Source organism: Schistocerca gregaria, chromosome 7 (assembly GCF_023897955.1).
Source record: "Schistocerca gregaria isolate iqSchGreg1 chromosome 7, iqSchGreg1.2, whole genome shotgun sequence".
Taxonomy (NCBI): domain Eukaryota; kingdom Metazoa; phylum Arthropoda; class Insecta; order Orthoptera; family Acrididae; genus Schistocerca; species Schistocerca gregaria.
Genome location: NC_064926.1, coordinates 62027318 through 62048848, shown reverse-complemented (window position 1 = coordinate 62048848; position 21531 = coordinate 62027318). Strand labels below are relative to the sequence as shown.

Genomic DNA, 21531 nt, shown 5'->3' with positions numbered 1-21531 from the left:
ATTATTATCAAGGGAGACAGAATAACTTAAGACGCAACGGTCCAGCGCGCAGTTACGATTCAGGGAGAAATTCTCCACCACATTACCGACAAGAAAGAAACTATGGAATCTACCGACATGACGACAGACGATATGATCGTAACGACAGACCTGAATTTCATCAGAAGTAGCGGGATTCAAACACAGCAGGGCCCTCTCGGCAAGTTGTATTTGTAGGAGTTAGGTCTCCTAATCCCAATAACGACCCACGCCAACAAAGAGATAGCAGACAATGACTCGCATCGCAGGCAGCCACCTGCGCCTGCTGGCTCAGAGAAAAATAACATAAGCTAACTTTGAGCAAAATTCCAGTGTTCCTTACCGACGTAACCACATGATAATTGCTTTTCAGTTGACAGTCTGCGTACTAGGAAGAGTAAAGGTTTACACCACATTTTCAACTACTTGGTAATTTTTTGTAGAATTAGCTTTTGTGGTGCACCACTTTAATGACATAGACATTAAGATGTGAATATACATTTCCCTTATCTGCATTGTTGTCTTTACTGTAATATTTTTTCTGCTTGAGCTTTGTCATGTTTAGATATAAGTTATTCCATTTGCTGCTGCTGTTTGCCAGGCATGGTGCTACTAAATTTCACTTTGTATTACTCTGTTAAGCTACTTTTACGACTGATTTATTTTTATTGTTTGCCACTCATTGCCTTATATTAATTGTAATATTGCTGCTTGCTTTGACAACTTCCATTTTTTTTGATTACCTTATATTAGTTGTAATATTGCTGCCTGCTTTAACAACTTCCATTTTTTTCATTGCTGTTTGTATTAATTGTTTTGTGCTGCTGCATTGCCTCGTCCCTTAGTTTAGCATCTGAGCTCAGTAGGTTTAAGTTAGCTTAAGAGGGGGGAGACTATATAAGAAACTAACTATGATGAATTGGAAGAAAAGCATTGAGAAGCCATAAGAAAATGGTTTGGCGAAAACAGTAGTGTACAGTGGAGAAAAACTATTTTTGAAAGAGGATGTGAACAGAATACAGAAAGCATGCTTGGATGGGATTTTTTGGTGGAAACAAATGTTGAAAAAAGACGAAAGATCTATGGAATGAAGCTTTGGGTTGGACTGCAGTACCAAATATTTCCCTGAAAACAAACCCTGTCCTTTCCTTTTGTGTTATCCCACTATATGTTTGTGTACCCTTGTTTATTTATTTTCTTCCTGTCTCTGTGTACTGTTTCATAGAATTTTTTCTCTTCTAATACTAAGCTACATTCACTATGATGAGGAATACTGTTATCCTCAAATATAATTTGCATTAATAACATGTTATTTACTTTGTAAAGATGTTTACACATTATTTATTCTGTTTTGTTTTAATGCTCATGTGTGAAGCTGATGTTTCAAACGTTATTCAGACCTTTTATGTATGTACTTATGTCATAATTTTTGTAACACTGATTTGCATGTTTATTTCTATTCTTTTGTAAAGCCTGTTTTACTACAAATGTTATCTGTATTATTATGTTTTTAATTATGTATTTTGTACCTTTGTTATTGTATTCTCATGTTATAAAATTGTAATTGACACTAGTTCATCAAATTAAGTAACTTGTAAATTACACATCACTGCACACTTTTCTGTTGGTCATAGTATATGGACAATATGTGAGAAGTAGGGACTGACAGTGTTTGCACATGTGTTAATAATTCAGCAAGGGACTGGATAATAGCATTTCTCGTTCAAAGGACATTTCAAAAAAAATTGTGAGTGCACAAGTGGTGGTTGATGAACTTGCTATATTCTCCACAAGACTCTTCGATGGTGATTGTGCACCTGCACAGTTGCAACAGATGGCTGCTGGCTATCTCTACAAGGACTGAAGTGGGTCAACACCATTGATAACTCACCAATACCATTATTTTTACAAGGACTGCAATGGGTCTGCACCTCTGGTGGCCCACCAATACCGTAATCTCTACCAGGACTACAGTGGGTCTGCTCTGTGATGACCTACCTACCGATAGTCTTCAACGTCGACTGACTCTGCTGTGGTCCATTACCTGTCTGCATGTCAAGAGTCAGCACTGTCTTTCCGTTGGAAGGACAACACTACTTCTTCAAGGCTGCTTAGAAATCCACTACTTCCAAGTGCAATTTCTTTTATTGCTCAGACTTTGAGAAAAACACTGCAATTATACTTTGATAAACGATCAGGACTGTCTTTATGGACTGTGAGAAAATTTTAGCTTTTGACCAACATTGTATCAATAAGTGTGTGCATTTGATATCTTTGTTATTGTAATTATGAAAAATTTTATCAAATCATTATTGGCCAATGCCCAAAACAATTTGTAAAATTTTTTGTGGGGAGCATGGGGGCTATGTAAGTAGGCTGTTTAGGTTTTTTTTATTGGTAACTCCACATAGCGGTCTGCATGAAAAATCACTGGCTGTGATGTGTGCAGTCAGTGGCTGATTGGCATTGTTGTAATACTCGCCATTGTAGTGTTGGGCAGGTGGATGTTAACAGTGCGCAGCGTTGCGCAGTTGGAGGTGAGCCGCCAGCAGTGGTGGACGTGGGGAGAGAGATGGTGGCGTTTTGAAATTTGTAAGAATTGATGTCATTATATATGACTTTTGATGATATTAAGGTAAATACATTGTTTGTTCTTTATTAAAATCTTTCATTTGCTAACTATCCCTATCAGTAGTTAGTGCCTTCCGTAGTTTGAATCTTTTATTTAGCTGGCAGTAGTGGCGCTCGCTGTATTTCAGTAGCTTGAGTAACGAAGATTTTTGTGAGGTAAGTGATTTGTGAAAGGTATAGGTTAATGTTAGTCAGGGCCATTCTTTTGTAGGGATTATTACAAGTCAGATTGCGTTTCGCTAAAAAATATTGTGTGTCACTTTAAGCACAGTCTTGTATAATTTTTCAAAGAGGACGTTTCAATCGTATCGCGACATTGCTGTTCGTGTTGGTCGATATCCAATGACTGTTAGCAGAATATGGAATCGGTGAGTTCAGGAGTGTAATACGGAACGCCGTGCTGGATCCCAATGGCCTCATATCACTAACAGTCGAGACGACAGGCATCTTATCCGCGTGGCTGTAACGGATCGTGTAGCCACGTCTCGATCCTTGAGTCAACGGATTGCGACGTTTGCAAGACAACAACCATTTGCACGAGCAGTTCGACGACGTTTGCAGCAGCGTGGACTATCAGCTCGGAGACCTTGACTGCGATTACCCTTCACGCTGCATCACAGACAGTAGCGCCTACGATGGTGTACTCAATGACGAACCTGGGTGCACGAATGGCACAACATCATTTTCCGGATGAATCCAGGTTCTGTTTACAGAATCATGATGGTCATATTCGTGTTTGGCGACATCGCGGTGAACGCACATTGGAAGCGTGTATTCGTCATCGCCATACCAGCGTGATGCTATGGGGTGCCATTGGTTACACGTCTCGGTCACCTGTTGTTCGCACTGGCGGCACTTTGTATAGTGGACGTTACATTTCAGATGTCTTATGACCCGTGGCTGTACCCTTCGATCGATCCCTGCGAATCCCTACATTTCAGAAGGATAATGCACGACCGCATGTTGCAGGTCCTGTAAGGGTCTTTCTGGATACAGAAAATTTTCAACTGTTGCCCTGGCCAGCACATTCTCCAGATCTCTCACCAGTTGAAAACGTCTGGTCAATGGTGGCCGAGTAACTGGCTCGTCACTATACGCCAGTTACTACTCTTGATGAACTGTGGTATCGCGTTAAAGCTGCATGGGCAGCTGTACCTGTACACGCCATCGAAGATCTGTTTGACTCAATGCCCAGGTATATCAAGGCCGTTATTATGGCTAGAGGTGGTTGTTCTGAGTACTGATTTCTCAGGATCTATGAACCCAAATTGCGTGAAAATGTAATCACACGTCAGTTCTATTATAATATATATGTATTATGAATACCGGTTTATCATCTGCATTACTTCTTGGTGTAGCAATTTTAATGGCCAGTAGCGTAGGTTTCACATGATTTCCCAAAATAGCTCCAGGCAGTTTCCGGTATGATTGCTGTGACAGAACACGACTGCACTCCGTATCTGATACTTCGATGTCGGTGGGACGCTACATTTTAAGAATTTTTAAAGATAGGTTTAGATGAATAGATTATTCAAATATACTCTACGACAAAAGAAAAAAAATAACGACAGACTCCGAAGGAATTATCCAAGTGGGACGGAAATCTGTACGTGTTATGTACATGTACAGACGAACAGGTGGCTACAATTTCACAAAAATGGACGATTTATTCTAGAGAAAGAGGTTCACGAATTAAGCAAGTCAGTAATTCGATGGTCCACCTATGGCCTTTATGCTAACAGTTATACTGCTTGACATTGATTGACAGAATTGTTAGATGTCCTTCTTAGGGATATCATGCCACATTCTGCGCAACTGGCGATTTAGTCGGTGAAAATACCGAGGTGGGTAGACGGCCACGCCTATTACTCTCCAAAACGTTCTCAGTTGGGAAGAGGACCGTCGAACGTGCTGGCCAAGGTATGTTTTGGCAAGCACTGAGACAAAACGCTTGCTGTGCGCAGCCCGATATTATCATACTGAAATATAAGCCTCAGTATGAGTACCCGTGAAAGGCTACGAAACGGGCCGTAATATATCGTCGACGTATCGCTCTGTGGTAAGGGTGCCACGGGTGACAAAAATTGGGGTCCTACTTAGAAAGGAAATGGAACCTCAGATTCTCACTCTTAGTTGTAGGACCGTGTGGGTGATGATAGACAGGTTGATGTCTAGCTGCCGTCTGGGACGCCACCAGAGGACCGTGTGGGTGATGATAGACAGGTTGATGTCTAACTGCCGTCTGGGACGCCACCAGACAGTTATTCATACTGGAACCTCGTTGACTGAAACAGAAGTGTCTTCACTTATGAGCCCCGCTTCGAAATGAGCCCCAACAAGTAAAGACGTGCCTGGAGACGCCCTGGACAGGAATGTGGTACCAGCCTCATGACGCCCACATTACGGTCTGACTGCCAGCAGTGATTGTTTGAGGAGGCATTTCTTTTCATAACAGGACTCCTTTGGTAGTCATCTACGGTAGCCTTACAGCTCAGCGATAGGTCGACCATATTTTAAGCACTGTTTTATTGCCCTCGATGGCAAGCCATCCTTGTCTTTCCCTTGAGCAAGACAATGTCGCCCCCGCACGGCAAGAGCTTCTACCGCTTGACAGAGAGAGGTGGTGCAGTGGATATCACACAGGACTCACATTCGGGAACTAGGCGGTTGAAACCCGCCTCCCGCCATCCTGATTTAGGTTTCCCGCGATTTCCATAAATCGCTCCAGGCAAATGCCAGGATGGTTCCACTGAAAGGACACGGCCGACCTCCTTCCCCATCCTTCCCTAGTCCTATGGGACTGGTGGACTCGCCCGCAAATGAACCAACCAGCCATATACTGCTTGTCTCCATGCTCGCCAAACGTTGCATTAGCCAGCAAGTTCGCTGGGTCTTTCCCCAGTTGAGAACGTTTGGAGCGACACAGGCAGGACCCTCCAACGAGGTCGGGATTTAGATGATCTAACACACCAGTTGTACAGATTTTGTCTCGATATGTCTCAGGAGGACAGTGAACAACTCTATCAAACAATGCCAAGCTGGATGACTGCTTGCGTAACGACGAGAGGTTGATCAACGCGTTATTGAGTCGCTCAGCTTGTGAAGCTCAACCTCTTTAATACATCTGATTTTCCCGAAATTGTAATCAAATGGTTCAAATGGCTCTGAGCACATGGGTCTTAGCATCAGGTCATCAGTCCCCTAGAACTTAGAACTACTTAAACCTGACTAACCTAAGGACAACACACACACATCCAAGCCCGAGGCAGGATTCGAACCTGTGACCATAGCAATAGCGCGGTTCTGGACTGGAGCGCCTAGAACCGCTCGGCTACAAAAATTGCAATCATGTATATATCGCATCTACCGATTTTCTTCCCATTCTTTTAATTGCTTCGTTGTGCATCGTTTTTGTCTTAGTGTGTACATACTTTCATTGTTGGCAAGCGGGGTGCACTCAGCCCTTTTGAGGCAAACTGAGGAGCTACTGGATTGAGAAGTAGCTGCTCCGGTCTCGGAAGCTGACATACGGCCAGGAGAGCGGTGTGCTGATCTCATACCCCTTCATATCCGCATCCATTGACGCCTGTGGGCTGAGGATGACACGACGGCCGGTCGTACCCGTTGGGCATTCATGACCTGTTCGGAAGGAGTTTAGTTTAGTGTACATACTTTGTAGGTATCGTAATTTTATCACTTTATGTATTGCAAATAAAACGTTTTTAACAAAACTAACTACACTATTAGAATCAGGAGATTTATCACTAAGTAGTGGATAATAAAGTTCAATGTGAAAGAACTTCAATAAAATTTCGACATATTCTGAATATACTAATTACACATTACATATTTTATGGATAATATAAAAGAAATATAAACTGTTGGTTTTCACTATCCGTTGTGTTGGGTACTGTGGGAGTCAGCACTCACACAAATAGGGAGGGAAATAAGCGATGGCAGGCGACAGGAACCCAAAATCATCTGCACGAATCACATGTTAATTAATATAACAGTTGATTTTTAAAAAGAATCATAAACGCAACTACTCTTTATGCAGTGGCCGCCGTGCCATCTACTATAAGTACTCCAGCTAATATTACTACTTATAGAACGCAGCCTAAGTATCGTCTTCTTATTACTCAGTACTGATGTGCTCTACAGAGCCGTGCTGCTGCTAGTGTTGGCGGTATTTGTAGGCTTTCGCTCTGTGTTGGAGGCCAGACGGTATCATTTAGTTGGCATGGATGCGGCTGTTTGTCTTCCTCTCATGTCGACTGGCGCCACTTGGTTTCGCAAGTGTTGCCTGTCCGCTAGTGGCAGCTGCGGCGGTTATCGATATGTAATAACTGTTGCCCGATTTGTGGGGCGACGTCGTCGTTCGGTTCGAGTCGTGTGAGTGTGCCAGTTCGGTTGGGGACTCAGGAGCCAGGTCGGTGCAGTGTGATTACACCCGGGACCACTGGCGAGGTGTATGGACTGCCGGATGGAAGGGCTGTAGTCACGAGGGTGCACGACCTCGCCGTAAACCGGATCCGGCAAGCTTTAAGGTGAGTACATTGCAATCCAAGTAGAGAAACCTCCACCATTGTGACACGTCGCGATTCTCCAGTGACTCGGGTTAGTGTTGCTGCTCGTAGGGTCGCTGAGGCGAAGAGCAGCTAGTGCTTCGGGAAAGCGGATCTGATTAGCTTTACTCGACTTCTTATTATTCTTCTCTGATGGTAGTGGTTCCTTTCTCGCTCTGGGCACTCTAAGTACAGTATTCTGGGGATGTAGTGCAGACCGACAGTTCTGGCTTTGGCGTACTGTTCCATCACTGAATTTGGTTTACTGGACGTCAAGCAGCTTCAGCAAGATTATCATTAGTCATTCGTTGGACTGCCACTAGTCTGAGTTACCATCTTGTGAAGTGAATGCAACTCTTGGCTGCCTGTCTAATAGCTCGTGAAAGTGTTTCTTGTCACACCTTCTCATAGGTCGTTTCCTAGAGCACCGTATTGACCAATTGCTTGTTTTTTTAACTATCTTTTGCTATTGTATTTGCTGTTTTGCAGCAGGTTTCTAAGATTTTTTAAAAAATATTATTGCTGTTCCAGGCGTGAGGAGGGAAGGACTCTACTGAAGTGAGGTCTGGAACATGACAAGTAATTATAATTCAGAAAGCGGACGTAATTAGTTTGATACTTAACTTTAATCCATAAATGATGAACGTCGCTCTTGACGGTACATGATTCACAATAGTATCTGTTCAGGATAGTAACTGAATATGGCGCCTTGCTAGGTCGTAGCAAATGACGCAGCTGAAGGCTATGCTAAACTGTCGTCGCGTCAAATGAGAGCGTATGCAGACGGTGAACCATCGCTAGCAAAGTCGGCGGTACAGCTGGGGCGAGTGCTAGGAAGTCTCTCTAGACCTGCCGTGTGGCGGCGCTCGGTCTGCAATCACTGAGAGTGGCGACACGCGGGTCCGACGTATACTAACGGACCGTGGCCGATTTAAAGGCTACCACCTAGCAAGTGTGGTGTCTGGCGGTGACATCACATTGCGGTAATTTACCTTCTATTTCTAGTTTGGTATGTGTATTTTAGCAGTAATCCTTAAAACCTTATTTAATGACATTCCTGGAGCCTGATGCCTTCTGCCGTGTTTGTGTCGACTTGCCTTTAATATTTCAATACCTGTAATTTGTAAGCGAGTTTTAAACCATTCTTAATTATTGTCATTCCTGACGCGTAAGGTCTTCTGCCCAGATCACAGTGGTTTGCTTTTAAAACATTATCTGTTGTATCTGTATTTAATAATGATTTGTTAAATTGTAACTCACTGAAAACACTATTATTTACACAGTTGTTTATTCCTTCACTAATAACGTGTGGTATTTTTAAAACTTATTGTTGAGTCTGGAATTATTGGTTTAAGGTATATTGCGACTAACTGTAAAAGGCAATCAATAGTATCTGATTACGGCCCCGTCCACAGTTGTAACCTGCTCGCATCTCGTGGTCGTGTGGTAGCGTTCTTGCTTCCCACGCCCGGTTTCTGGGTTCGATTCCCGGCGGGGTCAGGGATTTTCTCTGCCTCGTGATGGCTGTGTGTTGTGTGATGTCCTTAGGTTAGTTAGGTTTAAGTAGTTCTAAGTTCTAGGGGACTGACGACCATAGATGTTAAGTCCCATAGTGCTCAGAGCCATTTGAACCATTTGAACAGTCGTAACCGAATTCTATCTTCCCTTGACTACCAAGTCTCATCGATGTCTGTGACCGAACTGGAGTGAGCAACGATGAGCGGCTAGTATGTCAGCGTTGACAGGGAGCGCTGGACTTTTGTCTTCCTGGAGGTGTGGCACTGCCCGCTCTCTCCATTGGCGTTCAGGTCACCGCCTTCGCGATGCCGTTTCGCGGCGCATAGCTGGGCAGTGTGCAGTCGATGCTTTGTGACTGTACACTATCAGATGTCTCACTTGCTGGGAATCTTCCGTACGTAATGCCGTGGTCCATGTATTCACTGCTGAAGGAACATACAAGTCTTTTGAGACTAGGTTCAAAATGGCTCTGAGCACTATGGGACTTAACTTCTAAGGTCGTCAGTCCGCTAGTACTTAAACTGCTTAAACCTAACTAACCTAAGGACATCGCAAACACCCATGCCTGAGGCAGGATTCGAACCTGCGACTGTAGCAGTTGCGCGGTTCCAGACTGCAGCGCCTAGAACCGCTCGGCCACTCAGGCCGGCCTTTTGCTACTAGGGAAATAGAAAAATCAGCTCTAGTGGACCATGTTTTTTAGTCGTGAAATCATGAACATGAACGTTTATGATGTCAAAATTTTATTTACAATCACGAATTGTTATCCACAGCTATATAGCGTGTCATCAAGAGTATAAAAATGGGGATAGCTGTAACCGAAAAGAAGAAGCTATGAAAGTTTGTGATATATGGACAGTAGGTCAAATGGTGCGATAGATAATTTGCGTCTTTGACGGGCGACAAACGATATTTAAGTTTTATATCTGACACATATTACTTCTATGGACAACCAGTAAATTTCGACCGTTCCACAGCCCCATTTCCACAGCACGAATGTTGTTCTCCGACATTCGATCATCAGTCGGCAATATTCAGCAAAACAAAGAGCACCTCCGAAGATGTTGCAAGATGCCCCCGTTGTACTAAACCTCCATAAAACTGGTAAGTGGCATGGGAGACATACGGTACAATTTGTCATTCGAATGTTTGGCTTATTTTTCTGGATGATATGGACTCATGAGGAAATATCCATCTTTTGATTTGCAGCTCCTTGTATTGGCCGTGTTTGCAGTTAAAATTGTTGGATGTGAGGTCCGCCAGTTATGCAAAACACCGTTTTTCTCAGTACCCAAACCTGTTTTGGCACCACTGTGCCATCATCAGTGGGTTTTCGTTTTTATTTATTCTGCAATGTGAACATTTTTGTTAAATGATTATAAAATTATGTCCATTTTTAATTCAAACAACAGATAGCTTCTTTTTGTAAATACCTTTACATTTGATGTGCATGAATTTTATGGAGCACTATGAAAGGTCTGTGCTAAGGTCTGATCAGGGTAGCTCCAGAAAATTGTCGGTAGTTGCCAACCACAAGGTGGAACGAGTATATTATCTTTGAGTGGGAGGATCTTTGATGGTTAAGAGAGCAGGGCGCGCGCAATAAAAAAACCGAGGCGTCGCAGGTAGGCGCTGGAGGAAGCAGGCGTGTGGTGACAGCGTTAAGGTAGGTATTGTTTGAACTAAAAATGGACATAATTTTATAATAATTTAACAAAAATGTTCACATTGCAGAATAAATAAAAACGAAAACCCACTGATGATGGCACAGTGGATCCAAAACATGTTTGGGTACTGAGAAAAACGGTGTTTTGCATAACTGGCGAACCTCACATCCAACAATCATGAAGCAATTCTTGTAGCGCTATTGGAGTCTTTCAGAGATGCAAAACGCCTACCTACTCGTCTGTTGCTGTAAGTAGATATGCCAGTAGGTAATTTATTGACAAACACGGTAAAACAAAACAGTCACACCCTTAGACTCAAATAACCTCAAGATTACTTAAGAACGATTGCATGCCTTGCACAGGTATGGGGTCTGAAATGCATCTCCTTACACTGGCTGACTAGTTTGGCGTGCAGCACAAATGCCTAGTACACATCATATAACTATAGAATTGTTCTAACGGTTTTAGGAGAATAATTTTTTTTCATTTGTTTCCCGATATCGTCAGTTAACATGCTATGGTCATCCGTTAACTGCATATTGGCACGGTAGTAGCAAAGCTTTAATGACAGTTCGGCTCGCCATTGCATGTAATATGCTCAAGGCGGCTTTTAACCATCAATATGTGCTAAAGAAAATGTCATAGCTACTTCCCGTCGTTCAGTATCTCCGAGCTGGATTTACTCTCCTGGCTGACTCATCGTGCGTCACACCACAGGCGTACTCAAGTGCCATATGGCACGGCCCGTATCACTGCTTCCGTTTCTAGCGTGGGAACGTCGTCTCACTCATCGATATAGCAGACAACATTGCTGATTAAGAAAACCAGTTGTGCTGTTAACTGCATCGTCTGAACATAGTATTAAAACAAGCAAAAGTTGCTGCGCAGCTCTGAACGAAATGTTGGGAGCGGAAAAGTTTCATGGACCACAAGATTTACCAGCAGCTGAAGTGTTCTTTGGATCATTAGTTCCCCTTTCCGTTTTTGATTACTTCCCTTATTTTTATGTATAAAAATTCAGTCTGCATATGTATGTAGTCAAAAAACTCAAAAAGTAGTCAATTTACTAAATTGAAATTTTGGCACAACGCTGCAATTAAATATGCGCGATTTTTTTAGATATCTGTTTTCTAAATATATGTAATACATAAATAAATATTTAACATTTAAAGGGGAATCACTTTAACCAAATATCTCAAAAAGCTCTTGACTGATTTGCTTGAAATTTTTATGATATCTAATGAAGATTCGCACACACACACACACACACATATATATATATATATACTCCTGGAAATGGAAAAAAGAACACATTGACACCGGTGTGTCAGACCCACCATACTTGCTCCGGACACTGCGGGAGGGCTGTACAAGCAATGATCACACGCACGGCACAGCGGACACACCAGGAACCGCGGTGTTGGCCGTCGAATGGCGCTAGCTGCGCAGCATTTGTGCACCGCCGCCGTCAGTGTCAGCCAGTTTGCCGTGGCATACGGAGCTCCATCGCAGTCTTTAACACTGGTAGCATGCCGCGACAGCGTGGACGTGAACCGTATGTGCAGTTGACGGACTTTGAGCGAGGGCGTATAGTGGGCATGCGGGAGGCCGGGTGGACGTACCGCCGAACTGCTCAACACGTGGGGCGTGAGGTCTCCACAGTACATCGATGTTGTCGCCAGTGGTCGGCGGAAGGTGCACATGCCCGTCGACCTGGGACCGGACCGCAGCGACGCACGGATGCACGCCAAGACCGTAGGATCCTACGCAGTGCCGTAGGGGACCGCACCGCCACTTCCCAGCAAATTAGGGACACTGTTGCTCCTGGGGTATCGCCGAGGACCATTCGCAACCGTCTCCATGAAGCTGGGCTACAGTCCCGCACACCGTTAGGCCGTCTTCCGCTCACGCCCCAACATCGTGCAGCCCGCCTCCAGTGGTGTCGCGACAGGCGTGAATGGCGGGACGAATGGAGACGTGTCGTCTTCAGCGATGAGAGTCGCTTCGGCCTTGGTGCCAATGATGGTCGTATGCGTGTTTGGCGCCGTGCAGGTGAGCGCCACAATGAGGACTGCATACGACCGAGGCACATAGGGCCAACACCCGGCATCATGGTGTGGGGAGCGATCTCCTACACTGGCCGTACACCTCTGGTGATCGTCGAGGGGACACTGAATAGTGCACGGTACATCCAAACCGTCATCGAACCCATCGTTCTACCATTCCTAGACCGGCAAGGGAACTTGCTGTTCCAACAGGACAATGCACGTCCGCATGTATCCCGTGCCACCCAACGTGCTCTAGAAGGTGTAAATCAACTACCCTGGCCAGCAAGATCTCCGGATCTGTCCCCCATTGAGTATGTTTGGGACTGGATGAAACGTCGTCTCACGCAGTCTGCACGTCCAGCACGAACGCTGGTCCAACTGAGGCGCCAGGTGGAAATGGCATGGCAAGCCGTTCCACAGGACTACATCCAGCATCTCTACGATCGTCTCCATGGGAGAATTACAGCCTGCATTGCTGCGAAAGGTAGATATACACTGTACTAGTGCCGACATTGTGCGTGCTCTGTTGCCTGTGTCTATGTGCCTGTGGTTCTGTCAGTGTGATCATGTGATGTATCTGACCCGAGGAATGTGTCAATAAAGTTTCCCCTTCCTGGGACAATGAATTCACGGTGTTCTTTTTTCAATTTCCAGGAGTGTATATAACGTAAAAAGGAAACATTGGTACCAAATATCTCTAAAATGACTTCACCGACTTATTTCAAATGTTTACACGTGATTCTAACAAAAGTTTGAATGAATGTAGGATATATGTTTTTAATATACATAACACATGTAGATATATTCGAGTATAGAATATATAATTGTGAAAAGTTGTTAGCAAAAATCTCGGAAAGTTCTTGGCCTTTTTACTGGCAAGTTTTAAACGATACTCTATTAAACACTCAGACACCAACAGACTGTATGTAATTTTTAAACATCTTCAGAATTGATTACCACAAAGAAAATTCTCTGTTGCGTTCTGTTGTAAAAATGTGCTGTTTTGTTCATCGCAGGCAGTTTTAAATGCGATGGCGGGGTATTTAAACTATTAGACGAATGGTTTCTCCCATATATATTCCTTATCACTACACGTATTTTGAAACATCGCAACACTGTGCTGTTTTGTTTCCTTCCTCACAGAAGGTTTACACAGAAGACAGTGAAGCTGTATTTCTGGACTATCGGCTTATGATTGGATTACTGCCATAGAACCTGAATTTGCATTAATAATAAACAGAACTCAGGGACATAGAGGAAGCGATGAGAAGATGGACAAAGGAGTGGAAGGGAGGGATGTAGAGTAGAAAACGAAGAGGAAGAGATGGACAGGAAGATGGAGTGAAGGAGAGAACGGGTGGAGGGAGAAGGAGCAGGAGACTTATACAGAGAGGGGTAGGATATGAATGGGGACTTGGAAGGGGGGGGAGGTGGATGAGTACAAGCAGTTTTAATTTAATTATGTGACAATAAATCTTTATTGCTACAACTTTGGCATACACTATGAGATCAAAAGTATCCGGACACCTGGTTGAAAATAACTATGACTTCGTGGCGCCGTACATCGGTAATGCTGCAGTTTACGATGGTGTGGGCCAACCCTTAGTCTTGATGACAGCTTCCACTCTCGCAGGCATACGTTCAATAAAGTGCTGCAAGGTTTCTTGGGGAATTGCAGCCCATTCTTCACGAAGTGTTGCACTGAGGAGAGGTATCGATGTCGGTCGGCGAGGCCTCGCACTAAGTCGGCGTTGCAAAACATCCCGAAGGTGTCCCATAGGATTCAAGTCAGGACTCTGTGCAGGCCAGTCCATTACACGGATGTTATGGTCGTGTAACAACTCCGCCACAGGCCGTGCATTACGAAAAGGTGCGCGATTGTCTTGAAAGATCCAATCGCCATCCCCGAATTTATCTTCATCAGTGTGAATCAAGAAGGTGCTTGAAACTTCAGTGTAGGCCTGTGCTGTGATAGTGCCACGCAAAACAACAAGGGGTGCAAGACCCCTGTATGAAAAACACGACCACACCGTAACACGACGCCTCCGAATTTTACTGTTGGCACTACACACGCTGGCAGATGACGTTTACCGAGCATTCACCATATCCACACCCTGCCCTCGGATGCCACATCGTGTACCGTGATTCGTCTCTCCACACAACGTTTTTGCACTGTTCGTCCAATGTTTACGCTCCTTACACCAAGTGAGGTGTCGTACGTCATTTACCGTCGTGATGTGTGGCTTATGAGGAGCCCCTCGACCATTAAATCCAAGTTTTCTCACCGCCCGCCTAAATGTCATAGTACTTGCAGTGGGTCCTGAAGCAGTTTGTAATTCCTGTGTGATGTACCGGATAGATGTCTGCCTATTACACATTACGATCCTCTTCAACTGTCGGCGGGCTCTGTCAGTCAATAGACGAGGTCGGCCTCTACGCCTTTGTGCTCTACGTGTCCCTTCACGTTTGCACTTCACTATCACATTTCAAACAGTGGACGTAGGGATGTTTAGGAGTGTGGATATCTCGGGTACAGACGTATGACACAAGCGACACCCAATCATATGACCACCTTCGAATTCAGTGTGGTCCGCGGAGCGCCCCATTGTGCTCTCTCACGATGACTGATGACTCCTGTGGTCGCCGATATGGAGTACCTTGCAGTAGGTGACAGCACAATGCTCATATGAAAAACGTACGTTTTTGGGGGTGTCCGGAGGCTTTTGATCACATAGTAATCGCGAAAGCGTTACGGAGATGATAGATAAATTCCAGTGGAGGACTATGCCGGAGAGACGCTCAGTAGCTCGATACGGGCTTTTTTTGAAGTTTCGAGAACATACCTTCCCCGAAGAGTCAAGCAGTATATTGCTCCCTCCTACGTGTATCTCGCGAACAGACTATGGGGATAAAATCAGAGAGATTAGAGCCCACACAGAAGCATAGCGACAATCCTTCTTTCCACGAATAATACGAGACTGGAATAGAAGGGAGAACCGATAGAGGTACTCAAGGTACCCTCCGCCACACACCGTCAGGTGGCTTGCAGAGTATGGATGTATATGTAGATATTGTATGTCTTGTAATTTGCTGTAGTTTGAACCAAACGTTTTATTAGTTGCAGCAAATGCAGAATGAAATAATTACTTATATGTGATCACATGAATCGCGTAGTTCAGGTATTAGTTTGTATGGAGAGGTTCTATAAACACTGGTATCGACTACTGCAATAATAGAAAATCATTTATCAACGCCGAGATACATTTAAACAGTCGGCACGTGAAGTGATCCCAGCAGGCGTAGTGTTGTCGAATACTCTGTGTGCCGCGCTGTCGGAACGAAGTTAAGAGACGTCCGGCTTAGGCGTCGCCTCGCCTCTCCTTGACCGCGTGCAGAGTTGGCGCCCGTTGATTCCCGGAGAACACTAGGGGGACAGCGGGAGGCGGGGGTCGGGATTTGCCGGTCGCACTCGGCGCGGCCCCAAACTGCAAAACGCCTGCCGCGGCGCTGCCGGAGCTGTTCCGCCGGCCGACCGCCCCTTGATGAAGATTGCTCACCCCTTCCCCAATTGGGGCGGCCGGGCCGACACGGGCAACAGATTGCGCGCCACCGGCACAACACACACACACACACACGCACACACACACACACACACACACACACACACACACACACGCACACAAGTCTCAAGTCGGATTGCGGCTCTTCGTGGCTAGATAGTGGGTCAGCAGTTCACTGTGAAAGGGCTAGCTGGAGAACGGATGAAGGACGTCTGGTGCTCGTCGGTACGGACTTCACGACCGTCAGAAAACGGGAAAGATAAGTAGAGAAATGCTGACTGAGAGATAGAGAAAGAAAGAGAGAGAGAGATAGGGTGATAGGGAGAGAGGGAGGGGGGGGGGGGGAGGAGGAGAAAGAAAAAGAGACAGAACTTCATTCTCCCCCTTCGCCCCTATTGCATAGGAGCATGTTGGTTAATTTACTGCTGCACTGCACACCACAATTAACGGGCCACTGTTTCGAAACCCCGCAACTGTCTCCCGTTGCGACGTAGAAGTTTGAAATGTCGCTCAAACTTGATCGCAAACATCCGGTGTAATCGTGCAAAAGCCTGGCGTCCTGCGACGTCTCCCTTGGGTGCGCCGACGTTTAAAACCGCAAACTGTCACATATGAGTAAAAAAAAAAAAAAAAAACAGAGCTCAGAAGCTCGTGTGGCACCATGAAACCAAACTTTACCAGAATTCTACCGAAAGGCACCGTGAAAGTATCACAACGCCTCTTACCCGCATTTCATCTTTAATTTGACGCCTGTGCAATGGAGGTCAGAAGCGCGACGCCCAGCGCTGAAATCACTGTTTCTTGTGGGTGGCTGACGAACATGTCAACCACGCGGCCACTCAATTATCGGCACTAAAAGGCCTCGGAAAGTAGCACAAAGGGCGTCAATTAAACCACGCATTTCTTTGGGACGTCGACTCCCAGACATATCGCGGTCGAAAACGGCAATTCGCTCTATGGTCCCATAGAACCTGAGCTCAGCCTTCGGGAGTGTAGAGCAACTGCAGTTTTTGTCGTGGCGTACAGGGTGGAACAGCTAGGGACCAATTCAAAAACATTGGACGATGTTGAACGTGGTCTGAAGTAGAAAAGTGTGTTACGATGTTTCATGTCTCCTTTTTCCTTTTTCGCCTTTGGTGGTGTGGGATTTTGGAGGGGACGAGAGACACTGACACATGCCCATTTCGTCTACGCTATCGGTCCCACCCGTTAACCTTGTTGAGCGTTTTTAAAACGTGCCTGTACAGAGAAAGCCAGTCACTGTGTTGATTAGGCGCTGGTGTGACAGGCATCCCTTTCGACACGCTTAGATACCACATGCAGTCAGCAGGCGCTTCTTCAGTAAAACAGCACCACTCTGCTCAAGAGTGTCGAAATGGTCGCATGTTGTACCGGCACCCTGGTAAGCAGTCACTGGCTTCTCTATGCAGATACTTTTATAAAGCGCTCAACAAGGTGCACGGTTGATAGCGAGGGTATTGTCGAAAAGGGTAATATTAGAGGGAACTTTTGCGGTTTTATTCACGTGTTTGGCAAAATCGCACTCTCCTGTGATCACGCCACAGTAGGGCGCTACACAGGAGGGCTGAAAAATCATAATCACCATTCGCTATTGCGGATCATGTTCAAACTTCGTTGAATGGTTTTAAACTGTTTCTAGTGGTTCCACCCTGTATGTCAGAGCAAGAACTACAATCCCGCTTCGCTCCAAAGGGGCGTGATCATATTCGATGGGGTTTCAAGCCACGATCTCTTTAGAAAAGAGAGAGGGCAGTCAGCTGTATCTAAGGTTGTCCAAAACGTCGTCTTGTTGCCCACAGCACAGCGAACTGTCGTTTCCGACTGGGAAATGAGTGGAAATCTACACTGCAAGGTGTCATTGATACCCCTTTTCTACCCCCTGAGGCTTTTCCGTGTCGATCTGATGAGCGGCGGAGTGTGTGAAATTTTTCAGCCGACCATCAGTATGAAAACTGGAAGTTTTCAACTCTGAGCGTCGCGGTTCTGACCCACATCGCGGAGGTGTCAAAAGAAGGGATGTAATACGGATAAGAGGAAGTGTGACAACTTTCCCAGCACGTGATACATCCACGGTGGCGTTGGGCACAATTGTGATGAATTTTGGTGCCAGTGAAACGTCATTAACCCACCTTATACTTCTCATTAACGTTTGAGCTCTGACTTCTGCTTTGCATTCGTCGACACTCTGGGAGAAGAGTCGCCGAGACAGGCAGTGAGTTCGTACGGCGCAGCGCTTTTGCAGCTTTACAGGGGAAGATTGTAGGCACGTTCGAGCCAGACTTCAAACTTCTGCGTCGCAATGGGAGTCAATTACAGCTTTTCTGAAAGATGATCTTTTAATTGTGTTGCACACTGTGGTAGCCAGCAAGAATATTTTCTCGTGACACAATTTAATTGTTCGCATCCTTTTGAAAAATATTTTAGAAAATACTTCCGCTGGTTGTAACATTTGACGAGGCATTACTCTGAAACTTCCTGGCGGATTAAAAGGCGCTTCGTAGAGACGCTCGAACCTGGGATATTGCCTTTTGTGGCAATGTACAGCATCCAGGCGTGACTAACGGTCTGCCTTCACAGTAGAAGAGAGCAGTCAGTTCACCGTAACTCGAAAACTATTCAGTGCTGCGAATTCGTATAAGTCTCTGACATTTATTAGTCTTCACTTAAACTCCTCATACTTCCGCATATTGTACAAAGCCTACATTATAATGAAAAAGTACCATCAGTGAATAGCTTGTAACATTTAAGTTCAGTGCCTCACATACTCGTGGAATTTCCAAGTCCTCATTCCAAAGAGAAAAATTTAGATTCGTAAATCGACATCCACTCAGAAATTTACAAGTAGTGCTGCATTTATTCCGCCCAGAAACAGACTCCAAGAATAAAAATACGCTTCCCAAAATATCACACAATCTGCGATGTACAATATTCAGTCTTGTAAGACTACCCATCCAACTCCGGGTGCACAACTCGCGCACAACCGAAAATTAATTATAATGGATATAAACCAATGCTGTTCATCTACAATGCTCGCCCAGTCTTGAAAATCGGCATCACTAAGCACCGTTGACGATAATGACTTGATCTTAGTTCCAAGAGTAGTGATATTGGAAATATACACTGATGAATCAAACCATTTTGCGTACATGCTTAATAGCTTGTTGTCCGTCTTTGGAACGAAATGCATCACTGATTCTGCGTATCAGGGAACCGACAATGTGTTGGTAGGTTTGTTATGGTAAGTGGCATTTGATGTCCACGCACAGGTCATGTAATCTGCGGAGTGATTTCCCTGAATGCCGGGATGGTTCCTTTGAAAGGGCACGCCAGACTTCCTTCCCCATCCTTCCCTTATTGCATCAGACCGATGACCTCATGCTTTGTTCCCCTCGCCCAAATCAGCCAGCCACCTTATTTCTCGCAAATAACGGACCACTGATTTGCGTACGCGGTGATGATGCTCAATAGCAACCAAGATGTGTTCCTTAGTATGTACATCAGGCTAATTTGGTTGCCGAGAATCAACGTGAGTTTACCATAATGTTACTCAAACCACAGCTACACTGCTCTGGCTCGGAGATACGGACAATTATACGGCTGAAAGATGACATCGCTGTCGGGGAAGACATCAGGCGTGAAAGGTTGTAGGTCGTTCGCAGCTGTAGCCGTGTCTTCGATTACTACCACAGGTCCCACGCAAGAGCAAGAGAATGTCTCCCATAGCATTATACTATTCCCACGTCTGCATCCGTGGCGCGCTGCACGTTTCGAGCCTCCGTTACTTTGATGACGGAGTTTATGGAGACGACCATCGACCTAGTGCAGCAAAAATGTGATTCACCCGAAGAGCCGTCACGTTTCCATTGATCGACTAACGAACCCCAATGGTTCCACGCACACTTGTCGTAATTGACGATGTCGTTAGGCCATCATGTGAACACGTACTGATGGTCCGCTGCAGAGCTCCATGTTCAACAATGTGCGATGAACGGCGTGCTCCGAAACACTTGTGCATGCACCAGCATTGTGCTCTGTAGGCAGAGATGCCACAGATCACCATCTATCCTAGTCACAGAACAGACAAGCCTCCGAACCCCACGTTCTGTGAAGAGTCGTGGAAGTTCAACCATTTAGCACCTAGGAATAGTTTCACTCTCCTTCTACCGGTTTCCGGGGATGCTCACGACAGTAGCACGTGAACATTTGACCAGCTTCACCGTTTTCGAGCTACTCGTTCAAATGGTTCAAATGGCTCTGAGCACTATGGGACTTAACATCGATGGTCATCAGTCCCCTAGAACTTAGAACTACTTAAACCTAACTAACCTAAGGACATCACACAACAACCAGCCATCACGAGGCAGAGAAAATCCCTGACCCCGCCGGGAATCGAACCCAGAAACGCGGGCGTGAGAAGCGAGAACGCTACCGCACGACCACGAGATGCGGGCCGAGCTACTCGTTCACAGGCTCCATGTAATAGTAAAAGTCACTTGTCTCAATCGATTTCCCATTTGCAGCCCATATCTCTGCTAGGATTATATCCGGCTGTGTCTGCTCCGCTTACATGTTTTTGTTATCGTGTGACTTGCCCGCAACGCTACTAGGTGTGTAGAGGTCTTAATGATTTGGCTTATCAGTGTAATTTAATTACTGAATCGCACTCTCTGACGTAGGCAAACAACACTGATCCGTGAATTTACATTCCAAACTTTTTTTAAGAATTTACTTTATTTACTAGCGATTCATCAAGAACATTAACACATTTAATCACACTATGTGAGCGCGGAAGTAGTTGCCAGGGAGTAACTGATGAAATCAAAATCAAACTGCTTTCAACAAATGGGTATTTTATTCCTAAAAGCTTTTTTTAAGAAACTGATTTAAAATTATAAACAAAATCAAGTTACAATATATTCACAGGCAGTAAGAACAAATATTGACAGTATGAGCTTTCTGGCTGAGAACCTAGCCGCTCCCTTTTGACACGACCGTAGTTACGACCGCTCACAACAGCCTCTGAAAGACTACCCTGGTGCAAATCTGCAACACACCAGATTACCTTAAAGTAAAAGTTTTAACAATTCAAGCCGGCTGGAGTGGCAGAGCGGTTCTAGGCGCTACAGTTTGGAACCACACGACCCCTACGGTCGAGGGTTCGAATCCTGCCTCGGGCATGGATGTGTGTGATGTCCTTAGGTTAGTTAGGTTTGAGTAGTTCTAAGTTCTAGGGGACTGATGACCTCAGAAGTTAAGTCCCATAGTGCTCAGAGCCATTTGATTTTAACAATTCACACAAGCACACAAACTATGCATCCAGTAGGAGGGATGGAAATGGTCCAAACACTAAAATTAAAAGATCAACTTTCCACCGAAGGTGCAACTTGATTTTAACTTCTAAGAAAGTCTTACGGTGGAACGGTGACAACTTTATATACTAAAATGACCATTTAAATAAAAGCCCATGAAATGCAATCATGCATAAAATTATACAAGGTTAGCC

The 21531-nt window shown here is 45.0% G+C and overlaps 1 non-coding gene across 1 annotated transcript; it reads right to left on the bottom strand.

The window, feature by feature from the left end:
* Positions 1-9294: 9294 nt before the first annotated feature.
* On the bottom strand, positions 9295-9378 carry Trnas-gga (transfer RNA serine (anticodon GGA)). Its single transcript is given in 2 exon segments — positions 9295-9332; positions 9339-9378. It is a non-coding gene; the product is annotated as a tRNA-Ser (tRNA).
* Positions 9379-21531: the final 12153 nt, after the last annotated feature.